General features: G+C 40.0%; 1 protein-coding gene across 2 annotated transcripts in view; it reads right to left on the bottom strand.

Moving 5' to 3' along the window:
* The window catches only part of RFLNA (refilin A), an 82,316-nt gene that overhangs the window by 16,125 nt on the left and 52,345 nt on the right, over nucleotides 1–13,846 (bottom strand). The window lies entirely within an intron of this gene.

The following is a 13,846-nucleotide window of genomic DNA, read 5'->3' as shown; positions in this document are numbered from 1 at the left end:
AGAAGTTTAAAAGGACCCCAGACTAATTCAACGGGGTGACTGACAGCCCATGCTCTAACACAATTGGTTGCACAAGAACAGGGGGCGGTTTGGTCGGTTTTGCACGAGCAGCTGCTCATGCCATGATAAAGGTGGGCAGTGCAATTCTTCCTGCTCCCTAGAACAGGTTCCCTAGTTGATAACAGATGATAAATGGAGCCCAAAGAAAACAATTTAAGAGTTATTTGCAAAAGATAAGCTGTTTTGAAAATATTGGCATAGATAGTGTTGTCTTGGTAGGTTGGTGAAGATAACATACATTGTGTCCCCTATACAGGGTTACTGGATTACTTTAACCCCTAGACTGCTAGCAATGTATTGCAGTCTGGTAGCCAAGGGGTTAAAGGGACACTCAGGTTAAATAAAATTTTCATGATTCAGATACAGCATGTAATTTTAAACAAATTTCCGATTTACTTCCATTAAAAAAAATGTGTACAGTCTTTTATATTTACACTTTTTGAGTCACCAGATCCTACTGAGCATGTGCAAGAATTCACAGACTATACGTATATGCATTTGTGATTGGCTGATTGCTATCACATGGTACAAGGGGAGTGGAAATATACATAACTTTGAAATTTGTTATAAAAAAATCTACTACTTATGTGTTGACTGGTCTTTTAAGGTATAGATGACGTATGTGTATGTGCTACAATCAAATGATATCAAGAGAACCTAAACATAACTAGCTGGTTTTCGTCATCACTTGTAAGAAACCATTTATTTTCCCATTCAAGTCTAACCTTGAGAGGACAATAATTCTGGAGCGATATGTGATCATATATCTGAAATAGAGATAACGTCACATTTTATTAATTTATTTAGACATAAACAAGGTGATGTCAAAATCAGAATCTCTTCCGTGTACATTGTTAATAATTATAAATCAGTGCAATCCACGTAACATAAATGTACTGATAAAAATGTGTGAGAACCCTTTGGTTGCCAGGAATATACTGATGCCCTATCCAGCGTTAAATCAGTTTAGGGTAAACAGATCATTTATAATTATTATTGTTCAACAAAAATGTAGAGAAAATCTTATTCAAATACAGCAGCTGGATGTAAACTAGTATCCCCAAAGCTTGGTCAGTTAGGTGAGATACCGTGCAACATAGAACAAAAAGTGCTTTGCTTGGCAAAAATATCGATATATGTAAGACTGACATATGGATTGTATGCCAAGAAAACTTACTCCCTTGATTTAGCTCTTTCAAAGCAAAACTTGCCTGAGCAGAACAGACATCTCTGGCTTAGAAAGCATCATTCATCACTTTACATTCTTAGAGAGATTTTCTACAGCTTTTTTTCTCACTGTTTTGGTTGTAAGCCCCCAGAATGCTTAAGTGGCACTTGAGATTTTGCTTTATGATAAGACTTTAATGTATCAGGCTGGTAGATAGTCTAATAATTGTTCTTCAGGCAACCTGATGGGGGCAGTACAGCAAGAGAAAGGAACATGGCACAAACCCTTTCAACATTGTACCTAAATTTCATGATATGTAATGGGGGCAGGATTTCCATTTATGGATATGAATTGTTATATACAGAAATGCAACTTATTTGCATATTCATAGGCAAATACACTTATATTAAAGGGACAGTAAACAAACTTAAAGGGATATGAAATTCATTTTTTTCTTTCTTGATTTAGAGAGAACAAGAAACTGTCTTGCTTTGATAGGAGAATGTGACTGTCGGCAGAGGATTGTGCACTGGTTTCTCTTTCTCAGCAAGACCAAGCTGCACAAGTTTGCTTGGTCTGCAAGTGGGCTGTTCTTTTTATGCTCGACTTGCTAAACACAGTTATAGGAGTGTAAGGAGAGCTGAATTTTAAAGCTGCCTGGTGATGTTTATATTACACTTAGCCAGTCTGGTCAAGTTCCTGCAGGTGAATTATGTGGGTGGTGTTTTCCTAATTTTATTTTGAAAAAGCTGGTTGTCTCTTACCACCCCAGAGGCAGAATCATGTCAGACAGACTGGTACTTTGTAGTGATTATATGGTTGGTACACAAGGCTAGATTGCATTCCATGGGGACAAGATTACTACATCTGCTCCCTTATGTCCAGCTTTGGCAGTGATGGATGGGTTGCCTAAGCCTAAGACCCACTTTATGGAGCAGAATGGGTTAATTATCAAGTATAGCTCAGAGACAAGTCTAGAATTCTGTGGAACAGAAAACGTCTTAATGGTAAGGGGTGAAATATTGGTTAATTAAGAACATATTAAGTATTATATAGTGATAGTTCTAAAGTACGACTTAAAAAATAGTATTATGGAAATCAACATGAAAGGAGTCAGCTTTCTGCATGTAACTTTAGACATCCCAACTCTCCCGGAATTTCCGGGAGTCTCCCGCATTGAAATAGCGGCTCCTTGACACCCGCTAATTAAACACAATATCCCGGAAAGAGCAGTGCAAGAGAAAAACAAATTTGTGCCTGCACTTTTTATTTCTACCTGTAGGTGTCACTGTTCCATTATAGCTTAATGTAAACAGTTACTGCATTCCTCTCTGGACTTTTCTCCCCCTTCCTGAACTCTAGTTTGGTGCGAGACATACAGACCCGATATAGGTGAGATGTGCAGACTCGTATACTTTATATTGTGCAGACTCTTATACTTTATATTGTACAGACTCCAATACTTTATATTGTGCAGACTCCTATACTTTAAATTGTACAGACTCCTATACTTTAGAATGTGCAGACTCCTATATTTTATATTATGCAGACTCCCATAAAAATCGGTGTATACTGTCCCTTTAACATTGATCTGATCTCTAGTTAATGAATGCTTATGCATTTTGTACTAGCATTCATTAACTAGAGATCAGATCAATGTTAAAGGGACAGTATACACCGATTTTAATTTAACTGCATGCAATAGACACTAATATAAAGAATAACGTGCACAGATACTGATCTAAAAAAAAAAAAAATCCAGCATAAAAACTTTTCAAAACTTACTTAAAACCTCCCAATTTAGCACTGTTCATGAGATTAGTCTGGAACACCCACTGAGAGCAGACTCCCCCCCCCCCCCTCCTGCATATAAATAGACCAATTATACAAACAGAAACAATGTGAAGTCTATATACATCAGTATACATCTCAAACTTTGGGGCTTGCTTATGAGTCTGAAAATCAGCACAATGTTATTTAAAAATAAGCAGAACTATACATTTAAAAAAAAAAACTTCCCCAGATGGGCTATATAAATGGATCATCTACAACACATTTATGCAATGAAAAATCTAGTGTACAATGTCCCTTTAATGAAAAGAAAATGTCCCCAAATTTGCCCCAAAGTAAAGTGTAAAGTTCTTTTATTAAAATAAAAAAGGTAGCATTTTTATTTTTTAAAATAACTGCACAAGGGAGTTTTAAGGGGTTAAAGTGTGCGGATGTAAAGTGCCTTTACATTGCGGTCTATGGGGACAGTGTTAAGGATCATCTCAAACTTCTGCAGCAATTTACTTTAAAGAATTTCTAGCTTTGTAGTGATGGTCAATCCCAGTAATAATATTATATATAGAATTTGATAAACGTGGCTTATTATGGAAAAACACTCAACTCAGTCTTAATCTATAGTTGCGCATGTAGTTAAAAGGGACATTAAAGTTATATCTGGAACAGGCACAGTGCAACGATAAAACTTCTTACCCATAATTCTGTACATTTTAATAATATAAATATTGATCATAGTCATTTAAAACTGACATCAGCTACAGTATATCTAAAAACCAGTTTTAGATAAGTACTTAACCATTTCAGCCCTTTAGCTGCAATGCTTTTCTGGCTGCCCCCTAGCATCAATTTAGTTAAAATATCATAATCTTAAGACAAGCAGTAGCAGCTTCAGTTAATGACAGACGCAGACTTGTTTAACAGAACATAAATTCCAGACTTATTTCAAGGTGACAGCTTGAGTTATATTTTATTTTCCTGCAGCTGGAATAGCTGCCAAACGGGTTGTCACACGGTAAACTGTCTAGTATATGACATTTTTGTGCAATAGCTCTGCAGCTTCCTATGGCTTTGATAGTGCTTAATTTACCTTAAAAAGTAGAGTTAAAGGCCTCTATTTATGAAAAGTCTTGCGGACCTGATCCGACAGTGCGGATCAGGTCCGCAAGACCTCGCTGAATGCGGAGAGCAATACGCTCTCCGTATTCAGCATTGCGCCAGCAGCTCACAAGAGCTGCTGGTGCAACGCCGCCCCCTGCTAAATCGCGGCCAATCAGCCGCCAGCAGGTTGGTGTCAATCAACCCGATAGTATTCGATCGGGTTGAATTGCGGCGATTCCTGTCCGCTTGCTCAGAGCAGGCGGACAGGGTTATGGAGCAGCGGTCTTTAGACCGCTGCTTTATAACTGCTGTTTCTGGCGAGTTTGAAGACTCGCCAGAAACACGGGCCATCAAGCTCCATTCATAGCTTGATAGATAGGCCCCAAAGAGATGAGAAAAACAAACATTTTCTTTTGTGATTCAGAAAGAGCAAACTATTTGAAATAAGTTTCCAATTTACTTCTATTATCAAATTTGCTTTGTTCCCATGATATTCTGAAGAGCTACCTAGGTAGGCATCTGGAGCACTTTGTGGCAGGAAATAGTGCTGCCATCTAGTGCTCATGCAAATGGATAACATTCTTGTAAAACTGCTGCCATATAGTGATTTGATAATGGAAGTAAATTAGAAAGTTGTTTAAAATGTCATACTCTATATCTGAATCATGAAAGAAAAATGTGGGGTTACGTATCTCCTTATATTTCTTGAGATGTATGCACAGTCTCCTAAGCACGTTTTGAATGCATACATTTTGTGTGAGATTTACACAAGATCACACAAACAGTTAATGTCCGTCTGTGTTCTATCATTAGAATGCTAAACTGTATACCGTGTACCATAAGAATCACAGCTGGAGTTATGTAAGATTAGGAATTGCCATCATTTAGCTACTACGGATGAAATATCTAAATAAATACTCTATTTCCTAAACCTTAGTTTTATGTCAGATAAATAGTCAGTTTTGTTTACTTTAGCATTTTATTAATTTGCCATTTTTTATCTTTATTTTTTACTTGGCACGACTTTAGACTTTTGTTAACAGAGAATGAAGACCACTTTACCCAATGCTAACTTAAAAAAAACAAACTTCATGCTGATGCTGATCATCTTTTAGGGAACATTTAATTTGGGGGTAGTTGGTTTATTTTTTGAAGAAAATATTTCAGAAGTGCATAAATAAACCATGTTGTGACTGGAAAAAGCAAAGGGCTCCGTGTGCTAAGATGTTAAAATGATTGAGTTAGGCGGATCGAATTTACCCACCGACATTCTCACATAGTGTAATCAACTTTGTTACATGATTATTCTAAAAATCACCTGGTAAAATATCACGTCTAATCTGTCTCAAAGGCAATCGGATTATTGATAACTTTGATGCTTTGCTCATTGCGAAAGTACAAAGTTACTAAGCTGTCTATGACCTATTGACAATTTGGTACCCAATGTGACTTGAAAGTTGTAAAAAACGTCATACAAGTGGCAAGATAAGGTCACAAGTATATTTTCCAGAACTAATAAACAACTTTTTTATTCCGTTTGTTTTTTGCTGTGAGAAGCAAGTACATATGGCTTCTCATGCAGAAAATGCCAATTATGACTCTCGACACAGCTTGGAAGAAACCCGTTACAAAAAAAGTGTCTGGGTCTACACGCACTTACCCCTGCACTAGCGCACCAATCCAATGACCCAGCAAGCCATGGCATTGCTGCTATTTGCTGCAGTTCCAGCCAGCCCAGGTCACGTTCCTACCAGCACAAGGAACATGACCGGAGACTGGAGAGGAAGAGGGAGGGGCCAGTGAGCAGGCGCTGTGTGCTGGACAAGAGCTAGAGACGGAGAGCGCGGGAAGCAGCAGCACTGGCAGTCTGGCAGATGAAGATCTGATTCTGGGGTAAGTAAAGTCACTGACTGTCAGCGTCACATTACATTAAATTCCGCTAGATTCACAAATAGCTTTGTTTGAATGTAGAAGACCAGTGTGTGTCGTGACTCGCTTTTACTTGCTTATTGCACCGACTTGATAGTAGGCAGCTAATCTTTGTAGTCAGCATTCTGCAGTCCTGAATCCGCTCCACTATAATCTAGGTATAAAGAATATTCCAGCCTCCAATTTCTTTAAAAGACCTTTATTTCATATAGGGTCCTGAGTAGAAATTACGTTTCAAGCCTAAACAGGCTCTTAATCATCCCCTCTTTCTTGCACCGCTGCATGTATTTTCCAGTTTATTAGTCACCACTTGCAAAGTTGCCTGCCGACTATTGTCTCTACACTACACGTCCTTGTTGTTCAGTACTTTTGTTTTCCTAATTACTGTCTGCCTCCAAAAACACCAGGGAGGCTTTTAAGATTTTTTTTTTATAACAATAGGTAAGTTCCTCTGTTTGGAGAGAACAGTCACAACTTATGACTAGGCTTTTAAGTTTATAAGGACAAATGATAAGGTAGCACTAGCTATGAAATAATTACAAACAATGTTAAATTATATAAAAAAAAATAATATTTAATTTTGCACTTTCTCAGACTACTTTAAAGGGACAGTCTACCATAGAATTGTTATTGTTTTAAAATATAGATAATCCCTTTATTACCCATTCCCCAGTTTTGCATAACCAACACAGTTATATTAATATACTTTTTACCTCTGTGATTACCTTGTATCTAGGAACCTTCTTCCAGCCCCCTGATCACATGACTGTGACTGTTTATTATCTATTGTCTTGCATTTAGCATTGTGTTGTGCTAAATCTTAAATAACCCCCTGTGCCTGAACACAGTGTTATCTATATGGCCCACGTGTACTTTCTGTCTCTTTGTGTTGAAAAGAGATTTAAAAAGCCTGTGATAAGAGGCAGCCCTCAAAGGCTTAGAAATTAGCATATGAGCCTACCTATGTTTAGTTTAAACTAAGAATACCAAGAGAAAAAAGCAAATTTGATGATAAAAGTAAATTGGAAAGTTGATTAAAATTAAAAGTCCTATCTGAATAATGAAAGTTTAATTTATACTAGACTGTCCCTTTAAATTTAACAGCATGAACTATGTGAAGGAAAAACATAATTTATGCTTACCTGATAAATTTATTTCTCTTGTAGTGTATCCAGTCCACGAATTATCCATTACTTGTGGGATATTCTCCTTCCCAACAGGAAGTTGCAAGAGGATCACCCACAGCAGAGCTGCTACATAGCTCCTCCCCTCACTGCCATATCCAGTCATTCGACCGAAACAAGCCGAGAAAGGAGAAACCATAGGGTGCAGTGGTGACTGTAGTTTAATTAAAATTTAGACCTGCCTGAAAAGGACAGGGCGGGCCGTGGACTGGATACACTACAAGAGAAATAAATTTATCAGGTAAGCATAAATTATGTTTTCTCTTGTTAAGTGTATCCAGTCCACCGATCATCCATTACTTGTGGGATACCAATACCAAAGCTAAAGTACACGGATGATGGGAGGGACAAGGCAGGAACTTAAACGGAAGGAACCACTGCCTGTAGAACCTTTCTCCCAAAAACAGCCTCCGAAGAAGCAAAAGTATCAAATTTGGAAAATTTGGAAAAAGTATGAAGGGAAGACCAAGTTGCAGCCTTGCAAATCTGTTCAACAGAGGCCTCATTTTTAAAGGGCCAGGTGGAAGCCACAGCTCTAGTAGAATGAGCTGTAGTCTCATAGGCTAAACGGATTATACTCCGAAGCCAAAAAGAAAGAGAGGTTGCCGAGGCCTTCTGACCTCTCCTCTGTCCAGAGTAAACAACAAACAGGTTAGATGTTTGGCGAAAATCTTTAGTAGCCTGTAAGTAAAACTTCAAGGCACGTACTACGTCTAGATTATGCAAAAGACGTTCCTTCTTTGAAGAAGGATTAGGACATAATGATGGAACAACAATCTCTTGATTGATATTCTTGTTAGAAACCACCTTAGGTAAAAACCCAGGTTTTGTACGCAGAACAACTTTATCTGAATGAAAGATCAGATAAGGAGAATCACAATGTAAGGCAGATAACTCAGAGACTCTTCGAGCCGAGGAAATAGCCATCAGAAAAAGAACTTTCCATGAAAGAAGTCTGATATCAATAGAATGAAGGGGTTCAAACGGAACCCCTTGAAGAACTTTAAGAACCAAGTTTAAGCTCCATGGAGGAGCAACAGATTTAAACACAGGCTTAATTCTAACTAAAGCCTGACAAAATGCCTGAACGTCTGGAACTTCTGCCAGACGCTTGTGTAAAAGAATAGACAGAGCAGAAATCTGTCCCTTTAAAGAACTAGCTGATAATCCTTTGTCCAAACCCTCTTGGAGGAAGGACAATATCCTAGGAATCCTAACCCTACTCCATGAGTAATTCTTGGATTCACACCAATGAAGATATTTACGCAATATCTTGTGGTAAATTTTCCTGGTGACAGGCTTTCGTGGCTGTATTAAGGTATCAATTACCGACTCGGAGAAGCCACGCTTTGATAGGATCAAGCGTTCAATCTCCATGCAGTCAGTCTCAGAGAAAGTAGATTCGGATGATTGAAAGGACCTTGTATTAGAAGGTCTTGTCTAAGAGGCAGAGTCCATGGTGGAAAGGATGACATGTCCACTAGGTCTGCATACCAGGTCCTGAGTGGCCACGCAGGCGCTATCAATATCACCGATGCTCTTTCCTGTTTGATTTTGGCAATCAGACGAGGGAGCAGAGGAAACGGTGGAAACACATAAGCCAGGTTGAAGAACCAAGATGCTGCTAGAGCATCTATCAGTGCCGCTTCTGGGTCCCTGAACCTGGATCCGTAACAAGGAAGCTTGGCGTTCTGGCGAGATGCCATGAGATCCAATTCTGGTTTGCCCCAACGGAGAACCAATTGAGCAAACACCTCCGGATGGAGTTCCCATTCCCCCGGATGAAAAGTCTGATGACTTAGAAAATCCGCCTCCCAGTTCTCTACACCTGGGATATGGATCGCTGACAGGTGGCAAGAGTGAGTCTCTGCCCAGCGAATTATCTTGGAGACTTCTGACATCGCTAGGGAACTCCTGGTTCCCCCTTGATGGTTGATGTAAGCCCCAGTCGTGATGTTGTCCGACTGAAATCTGATGAACCTCAGTGTTGCTAGCTGAGGCCAAGCCAGAAGAGCATTGAATATTGCTCTTAACTCCAGAATATTTATTGGGAGGAGTTTCTCCTCCTGAGTCCATGAACCCTGAGCCTTCAGGGAGTTCCAGACTGCACCCCAACCTAGAAGGCTGGCATCTGTTGTTACAATTGTCCAATCTGGTCTGCGAAAGGTCATACCCTTGGACAGATGGGCCCGAGATAACCACCAGAGAAGAGAATCTCTGGTTTCATGATCCAGATTTAATAGAGGGGACAAATCTGTGTAATCCCCACTCCACTGACTGAGCATGCATAATTGCAGCGGTGTGAGATGCAGGCGCGCGAATGGCACTATGTCCATCGCCGCTACCATTAAGCCGATTACTTCCATGCACTGAGCCACCGTGGGGCGCGGAATGGAGTGAAGAACACGGCAAGCATTTAGAAGTTTTGATAACCTGGACTCCGTCAGGTAAATTTTCATTTCTACAGAATCTATTAGAGTCCCTAGGAAGGAAACCCTTGTGAGAGGAGATAGAGAACTCTTTTCTTCGTTCACTTTCCACCCATGCGACCTCAGGAATGCCAGAACTATCTCTGTATGAGATTTGGCAATTTGAAAGCTTGACGCCTGTATCAGGATATCGTCCAGGTAAGGAGCCACCGCTATGCCTCGCGGTCTTAGGACCGCCAGAAGTGAGCCCAGAACCTTTGTAAAAATTCTTGGGGCTGTAGCCAACCTGAATGGAAGAGCTACAAATTGGTAATGCCTGTCTAGAAAGGCAAACCTCAGGAACTGATGATGATTCTTGTGAATCGGAATGTGAAGGTAGGCATCCTTTAAGTCCACTGTGGTCATGTACTGAACCTCTTGGATCATGGGTAAAATGGTTTGAATAGTTTCCATCTTGAATGACGGAACTCTGAGGAATTTGTTTAGGATCTTTAAATCCAAAATTGGTCTGAAGGTTCCCTCTTTTTTGGGAACCACAAACAGATTTGAATAAAACCCCTGTCCTTGTTCCGTCTGCGGAACTGGATGGATCACTCCCATTACAAGGAGATCTTGTACGCAGCTTAGGAATGCCTCTTTCTTTATCTGGTTTGCAGATAATCTTGAAAGGTGAAATCTCCCTTGTGGAGGAGAAGCTTTGAAGTCCAGAAGATATCCCTGAGATATGATCTCCAACGCCCAGGGATCCTGAACATCTCTTGCCCACGCCTGGGCGAAGAGAGAGAGTCTGCCCCCTACTAGATCCGTTGTCGGATAGGGGGCCGCTCCTTCATTCTGTCTTAGAGGCAGCAGCAGGCTTTCTGGCCTGCTTGCCCTTGTTCCAGGACTGGTTAGGTTTCCAGGCCTGCTTGGATTGAGCAAAAGTTCCCTCTTGTTTTGAAGCAGAGGAAGTTGATGCTGCACCTGCCTTGAAATTTCAAAAGGCACGAAAATTAGACTGTTTGGCCTTTGATTTGGCCCTGTCCTGAGGAAGGGTATGACCCTTACCTCCAGTAATGTCAGCAATAATTTCTTTCAAACCAGGCCCGAATAAGGTCTGCCCCTTGAAAGGAATGTTGAGTAATTTAGACTTTGAAGTCACATCAGCTGACCAGGATTTGAGCCATAGCGCCCTACGCGCCTGGATGGCGAATCCGGAATTCTTAGCTGTTAGTTTAGTCAAATGAACAATGGCATCAGAAACAAATGAGTTAGCTAGCTTAAGAGTTCTAAGCTTGTCAACAATTTCAGTCAATGGAGCTGTATGGATGGCCTCTTCCAGGGCCTCAAACCAGAATGCCGCCGCAGCAGTGACAGGCGCAATGCATGCAAGGGGCTGTAAAATAAAACCTTGTTGAATAAACATTTTCTTAAGGTAACCCTCTAATTTTTTATCCATTGGATCTGAAAAAGCACAACTGTCCTCAACCGGGATAGTGGTACGCTTTGCTAAAGTAGAAACTGCTCCCTCCACCTTAGGGACAGTCTGCCATTATTCCCATGTAGTGGCATCTATTGGAAACATTTTTCTAAATATAGGAGGTGGAAAAAAGGGCACACCGGGCCTATCCCACTCCTTACTAATAATTTCTGTAAGCCTTTTAGGTATTGGAAAAACATCAGTACTCACCGGCACTGCATAGTATTTATCCAGCCTACACAATTTCTCTGGCACTGCAATTGTGTCACAGTCATTCAGAGCAGCTAATACCTCCCCAAGCAATACACGGAGGTTCTCAAGCTTAAATTTAAAATTAGAAATCTCTGAATCAGGTCTCCCCGATTCAGAGACGTCACCCACAGACTGAAGCTCTCCGTCCTCAGGTTCTGCATATTGTGACGCAGTATCAGACATGGCTCTTACAGCATCTACGCGCTCTGTATCTTGTCTAACCCCAGAGCTATCGCGCTTGCCTCTCAATTCAGGCAATCTGGATAATACCTCTGACAGGGTATTATTCATGATTGCAGCCATGTCCTGAAAAGTAATCGCTATGGGCGTCCCTGATGTACTTGGCGCCATATTAGCGTGCGTCCCTTGAGCGGGAGGCGAAGGGTCCGACACGTGGGGAGAGTTAGTCGGCATAACTTCCCCCTCGACAGACCCCTTTGGTGACAATTCTTTTATAGATAAAGACTGATCTTTACTGTTTAAGGTGAAATCAATACATTTAGTACACATTCTCCTATGGGGCTCCACCATGGCTTTTAAACATAATGAACAAGTATCCTCTGTTTCAGACATGTTTGTACAGACTAGCAATGAGACTAGCAAGCTTGGAAAACACTTTAAAGCAAGTTAATAAGCAATATAAAAACCGTTACTGTGCCTTTAAGAGAAACAAATTTTGACAAAATTTGAAATAACAGTGAAAAAAGGCAGTTACACTAACAACATTTTTACAGTGTATGTAACAAGTCAGCAGAGCATTGCAACCACTTGCATATGGATGATTAACCCCTTAATAACAAAAACAGAATAATAAATGACAAAAACGTTTTTTTTTTTATTTATTTATTTTTTTAAACACAGTCCCAACTGCCACAGTCTACTGTGATTGTTACCCTCCTCAAACACGACTTTGAAGCCTTTTGAGCCCTTCAGAGATGTCCTGTATCATGCAGAGGGAAGCTGAATGTCTCTGTCAGTATTTTTAGCTGCACAGAAAAGCACTAAAATAGGCCCTTCCCACTCATATTGCAACAGTGGAAAGCCTCTGTTTCTAGGCAAAAATCAAACCAGCCATGTGGAAAAAAACTAGGCCCCAATAAGTTTTGTCACCAAACATATATAAAAACGATTAAACATGCCAGCAAACGTTTTATATTACACTTTTATAAGAGTATGTATCTCTATTAATAAGCCTGATACCAGTCGCTATCACTGCATTTAAGGCTTTACTTACATTAATCCGGTATCAGCAGCATTTTCTAGCAAATTCCATCCCTAGAAAAATATTAACTGCACATACCTTATTGCAGGAAAACCTGCAAACCATTCCCCTCTGAAGTTACCTCACTCCTCAGAATATGTGAGAACAGCCATGGATCTTAGTTATATACAAAAAAGAATATGGACTGCGCTTCTCTGATCCCACAAGAGATGATATAGCAAACACTGCGCTACAGTGAGTTTACAGGCATATAACCTGATTAGCATGCCTATATTAAGCAGCAGGTATTGTAAGATAAATAGATCTTGGACAATGGGTAATACTTCAGAAAATGAACAAAGCAAATGAACAAAGCAAAAACAGTAATAACAACAATAACAGCAATAACAATACTAATACTAATACTTCCCAAAGAACGATATGTAGACGTTGAGAAGGAAGGGATAATATGAGGATGCTGCTCTGTTAGAGGGTGCAATGAACTGTGTTCCTGCTCCCAAGGGACAAACTGTAAAAACAAAAAAACACAGAGCGCAGACCTCTCTGAACGTAAAAACAGTTTAATGAAATACACAGCATAAAAAAGGACAAGTGCAAGCACAAACGTACATAACCTAAAAAAAATGCAGGCATAAAATATCACCACTCGGCAGTAGTACAGCTGGGCACAAATGAATGTCCGTCACACTTTGTCACACCGGGTCTTTCCACCGGCTGTCTTTCACTCGGCTGTTGGAACTGTCTGCTATGGTAAAACGGTCCAAGCCGGAAGTCCAAAAGGTGACCGGAAATCGAAAATCGAAAAGGCAGAGGTAGATTCACAGAATCCTAACAGTGGTAGGCTACTGTAATGTAGCTCAGTATTTCTTGGTGCACTAAAACTCTACGCGTTTCGTCGGGTTACGACCCGACTTTTTCAAGAGAATGTCGTTATCCTAAATTTGGCTCCTATTTGAACCAAGCGGGCTGGGACACACCTCTGAAATGTAACGATCTGATAGGTCGATTTGTGCTGACAGTGCTCAGTCCATGGATAAAGGAAGTCCCACATATGACCATACAGAGAAAGGTTACAAATATATCCCATACATCAGCAGAGCAGGATGTGACGTCAGGTTCCTACACATGTATATATATTAAAATATGTATATAGGCATATATATTTATTTTATATATATGTTTTATTTATTTATATAATATATACTTATTAATCTTATTAATAAGAACATTTTTTTTCTATGTGAAGAACATTGGAAT

This window comes from Bombina bombina, chromosome 2 (assembly GCF_027579735.1).
Source record: "Bombina bombina isolate aBomBom1 chromosome 2, aBomBom1.pri, whole genome shotgun sequence".
Taxonomy (NCBI): Eukaryota; Metazoa; Chordata; class Amphibia; order Anura; family Bombinatoridae; genus Bombina; species Bombina bombina.
Note: the sequence above shows the minus strand (reverse complement) of the source record. Positions and strands in the feature narration are given on the sequence as shown.